The sequence below is a fragment of the Megascapheus bottae genome, chromosome 9 (assembly GCF_031878675.1).
Source record: "Megascapheus bottae isolate mThoBot1 chromosome 9, mThoBot2.hap1, whole genome shotgun sequence".
Lineage (NCBI taxonomy): Eukaryota > Metazoa > Chordata > Mammalia > Rodentia > Geomyidae > Megascapheus > Megascapheus bottae.
In genome coordinates this window covers 9798389-9803632 of record NC_143517.1, presented here as the reverse complement: position 1 = coordinate 9803632, position 5244 = coordinate 9798389, and the positions used below count along the sequence as shown (strand labels likewise).

At 38.3% G+C, this 5244-nt stretch overlaps 1 pseudogene; it reads left to right on the top strand.

Moving 5' to 3' along the window:
• The first annotated feature begins 322 nt into the window (after positions 1-322).
• On the top strand, positions 323-783 carry LOC150058767 (nucleoside diphosphate kinase B pseudogene; annotated as a pseudogene).
• Positions 784-5244: the final 4461 nt, after the last annotated feature.

The window sequence follows — 5244 nt, the reverse complement described above, 5'->3', positions numbered from 1 at the left end:
TGACTGGGTAAATTTTAACAATACAAGTTTCTGGAGCTTGCAATCTGATCCCATAGGAGGTATTTAAGCACTTGTGTCTCTGTTCTAAGTCCTTCTCTTGACAGTCACTTTATGATTACCTTGATATCAGCAAAGCATAGGGTTGATTGACATACAACTTCATGACAAAGCACCAGGAGAGCCCACAAATCCTTTTATTTCCCTAGCCAGTGATAACTTCTCCAGAATTCTTCCCAAAATAAAAGTTGAAACAATGATCAACTAGGTCATATCTTAAATACACTTAATAATTATGCATGCGGAACCCCCAGCTACCCAAACCATGGCTAGCCTGGAGAGGACCTTTATCCCCATCAAGCTTGATGGTGTGCAGCGAGGCCCGGTGGGCCAGATCATCAAGCGCTTCTAGCAGAAGGGATTCCGCCTGGTGGCCATGAAGTTCCCGAGGACCTCTGAGGAACACCTGAAGAAGCCCTACTTTGACCTGAAGGACCGTCCCTTCTTCCCAGGGCTGGTGAAATAGATCAACTCCAGACCTGTGGTAGCCAGAGTCTGGGAGGGGTCGAATGTGGTGAAGACTGGCCGAACGACGCTTGGAGAGAACAATCCAGCAGATTCTAAGCAAGGCACCATGCGAGGGGACTTCTGCATCGGAAGTGGCAGGAACATCATTCACGTCAGTGACTCATAGTCAAAAGTGCTGAGAAGGAAATCAGTTCATGGTTTAAGCCTGAAGAATTGGTTGATTGTAAGTCTTATGCTCATCACTGGATCTATGAATAGAAGTGGACACAGCAGAGACTGGTCACTTTTTGCAATACCCAAGTCTCTGGACCCAGCTCTCCATTTTACTGACATGATGGAACTTTTCTAAAGCGTATTTACCAATAAAACCTTTAGAATTAGGAAAAAGAGAATTATGCATATCTCTCTTTGCTTACCTCAATCTTTTTCTAAAAACCCTTGAAGATGACTGAGGGTTAATTGTTTCACCCGGATGCTAGTGGTTCATGCCTGTAATCCTAGCTACTCAGGAGGCTGAGATCTCAGGATTACAGTTCAAAGCCAGCCTAGGCACCAAAGTCCATGAGATGCTCAGCTCCAACCAGAAAATTAGAAGTGGCTCTGTAGCTTAAAGTGGTAGAGTGCTAGCCTTGAGCAAAAAGAGCTCCAGGACAGCACCCTAGCCCTGAATTCAAGCCACACAATCAACAAAGAAAGAAAAAGGGAAGATAAAATGGAAGCACAAAAATCATATATCTGGGAATCAATGTACTTTAGCTTTTTTAAGCTTTTTAACTTTAATAACTAAAAACAGAAATTGCCACTGGTTGTGCATTCACCCTACACTTCCATTTTCTTGAAGTAAAACCATAAATATCTTTGCTTTCCTCTTCTGATTAATTTTTACTGAAGGTCAAATTTATGGCTTTTATACTCTTCCTTTGTTATATATAAAGATATCAATAAGCTGAGCAAATTATAATAAGATCCCATAAGTTAAATAAAAAGTTTTGGTCTCCAAACTTTTGACAGGTAATATCTCCTTCCATATGTTTTAATATTAGAGAAGAATGATTTTTTCCCTCGTATCCACTCACAGCCTTTGTTGGACTCATTATTGTCATATTCTTGTGGCTGTTGTGGTTTAGATCTTAAATGTCCCCCAAAGGTCTGTGTGCTGAAGGGGTTAGTCCCAGCCTGTAGTACTTTGGGGACTGCTGGAACCTTTAAGAGATGGGATCTCATGGAAGGAAGTTAGGTCACTGGGGATCCTGTAGTCCATCCTCTTTCTTTCTCTCTGCTCTCCCCTCAGGAGATAAATAGCTTTGCTCTATTCTGTATTCCCTGCGATTGTGGTTTGGTCTTACCACAGGCCACAAAGCAATGGCACCAACCAACTATGGATGAGACCTCAGAAACTATGAGCCAAAATAAGTCCTTCCAATCTTGTAAAATGATTTTCTCAGGCATTTTGTCACAGTGATGCTCAGGTAACTTTCACTGTCCCAGAACACCAGTTGACACCCTCTGTTCCAGAACTCTGATTTATAGATTAAATTGGCTGTAAGACTCATGGAATTTAAAGCCCTTTGCGAAATATCCCTCCTTTCGATACCCCTTCCTGAGGTACTATTTTGCTCAACTTTGCCTTTGCCTTTATAAGGAATTTCACTATGTGAAATGTCCTTTGAATTTATCTTATTTCAGTTTCATATGGACATTCAATTGCCATTACGACAGTAGTAAGAGGTGGAACTACTGGGTGCCAATGGCTCATGCCTGTAATCCTAGCTACTCAGGAGGCTGAGCTCTGAGAATTGTGTTTCAAAGCCAGCTCTGGCATATAAATCAGAAAAAGACTCATTTCCAATTAACTAGCAAAAGCTGGAAGTGGAGATGTGGCTCAAATAGTCCAGTGCCAGCCAACCTTGAGTGGGAAGTGCTAAATGAGAGCCAGAGGCCCTGAGTTCAAATCATAACAATACCATCAACAAAAGATGAGGAACCTGCAAGTTAGGTTTATCCTCATGAATAGATAAAAGAGAGAGAGGGTGAGTAGTGTTAGAGAATACAAGAAGGATGAGTTTGGCCTGATTCTCATGACTCATGTCTTGCATGAGTTCCCTTTCTCTTACAGAACAAGCTATTGGACTTGCTAGGCCTTGAAAGAAAAAAAAATTGTTAACATATTTAGGGGAAAATAAGCAGAGAGCTTTATTTGTTTGTTTTTATTATGGCCAAGCTTGAGTATAAACATCGCCAACTGATAACATATGTTCTGGGAATCAACAGGAGAAAGGAAATCAAGCTGAACTCTTAAGACCATAGCAACAGAGAAACCAGAAACCTAAGAGGCAAAATTGAGCTGGAGAAATAAGTGGCGAGGACTTAACAAAGAGGAAATTTAAAGAAACATATCTTCAGTGGTTTCCTACTCTAAAAACTGAGGAAAATGCAAAAAAAGAGAATGCTTTGGAGTTGCTTTCTAAAGCATTATTTATGTACTGTTTTTGTGACAAAATTACTACTAAAAGCTGTTTGCTTTCCAATTTCAGAAGTATACACAATCTTTGAAAATATATATATAGGAACATAAAGAAAACAAAAACATCTTTAGTATTTCCATTCAGAAGCAAACACTTCTATATTGCTTTCCAGAGTTTTTGAACAAGTTTACATTCCCACTAAAAGTGTAGTAATGTTCCCTTTTGGCTACATCCCTACCAGCCTCTGTTATTATTAGTTTTCTTAATAAGGGCCATTGTAACTGGAGTGAGATGGAATCTCAATGTTGTTTTGATTTTCATTTATTTTAAGGCCAGATATGTTGAATGTGTCTATTGGATATTCTTACTTCTTCCAAGAAATCTCCCTTTAAGATTTTCACCCATTTATTAATTGAGTAGTTGTTTCTTAGAGGGTTTATTTTTGGGGTAGGGGATTAAGTGTTTAGCTAGCAAGTCTTCCATTCTTTTTAATGTGTTTCTTTAGTTTTAGTACTTTCTAATGCATTTCTTTCCTTCTTATCAAAGATAATCAAAGTAATACCCTATAGATGTCAGGACAACTTTTACTCAGAAATATATTATTGTGATAGAGAAAAAGATTCAGCAAGAATTTCATTCACCTTGGAATTGTGTAAAGGGATAATGGGGAAGTAGGAAGAAGACCAATTGGTGGCTTAGTAGAGTCAGGAAAGTGAAAACCTTCAAAAGGATTTTCCCTATAAATGATTATGTAAGTGTATCTGCTAGCTGGCAATTATAGACATTAGGAATCTATTTTCCCATGAAACCTATGAGACAAAGGCCCTATGGTTCCTGGTGAGCACATTTCAAAGGATGGCTTTCAGGTCCTGGAGAAAGGTACTACTGAGTTGTAGGAGACATATATTTCACAAAGGAACAAAGGAGTGATTTACAGATCTAAGTCCCTTTTAGCAATTTTTCTGAGGAAGAGGCCTACAACAGAAGTTGACAGGAAGAACAAGTAAATTTTGAAAAAGCATTGAAAGAGAAAGCTAGAAACAAGGCCAGGGCTTGTTTAAAGCTATTACTGTGGAGAGAAAGAGTAGACAAAATCATGTGTGTTGGGAGTCAACAGTTCTTAAAGGTCAAGGTCAAGACCTAGTTATGAGGGCTCAGAGGAACTTGACTAGAATTTGCTTGGTCTAGGAGAAAATCTGTCATTCTCCACCTATTGGAATTAAAAGATGAAAACATTCTTGTCTGTTTTAATTTTTTTTCCTTGCCTTATTTCAGCTGAAGTAATTTTCTTCATAGCATCTTCTGTAGTACTTCTCATTTAGAAATTTGTCATGTGGTACATGGTATCGTTTTGAAATTTTTATCATATTATCATGTGTGTTCACATATATATTTGCTTCTTGGTTGTTTAACAATATTACAATTTCTTACAAGAACATTGAACCAATGTCGTCAATGATAATGCTAGTCCCGGGATTTGAACTCAGGACTTGGACTTTGTTCCTGAATTTCTTTTTGCTCAAGGATAGTGCTCTACCACTTGAGCCACAGCATCACTTCCAGTCTTTTCTGTTTATGTGGTACCGAGGAATCAAACCGGGGTCTTCTTCTATAGTACTTGGGTATATGGAAGGGATTCAAAGTCACAAGCTACACAGGCATCTTCATTCATTCTAAAATATGTAATAGATGTCCATTCTTTACATTGCATCATTGTCCAATGATGCTAGAGGTGAAATTCAAAACACCCAGTCCCAGATTTTATTCTTGATTCTCCCACCATCTCTTCAAAGTCCTGCATATACTACAGAAAGTCCCTAGAAATTTAAAAAAAATTCTGATACTGCAGAAGCTTGTCCTTAAGACAATATTAAGTTTGTTTTAGTATATATACAATTCAGAAGATTACTATTCATGAGTACAAGGTAAAACTCCTAGGCTCAGTCTCAGAACTTAAGAAATCATTATTCCTTTGATATAGCAGTCATATATGCTAGGGCAGTACTAATAAAACTCACATAATAACAAGTATTTGTGAAGTGGTAGAAATACTGGAATCCTTCTGTACTGCTAATTGAAGTGTTAATTGGTATAACCACTTTGGAAACCAGTCTGCTGGTTTTTCAAAATTTAGAGATGGAATTACTTAACTGGTCACCAATTACATGCTTAGACTTCAGTTTCACGCAAGAGAAATGAAAGCACATTCATACAAAAATAAGTACAGGGGCCAGGAATTTGGCCTAGTGGTACA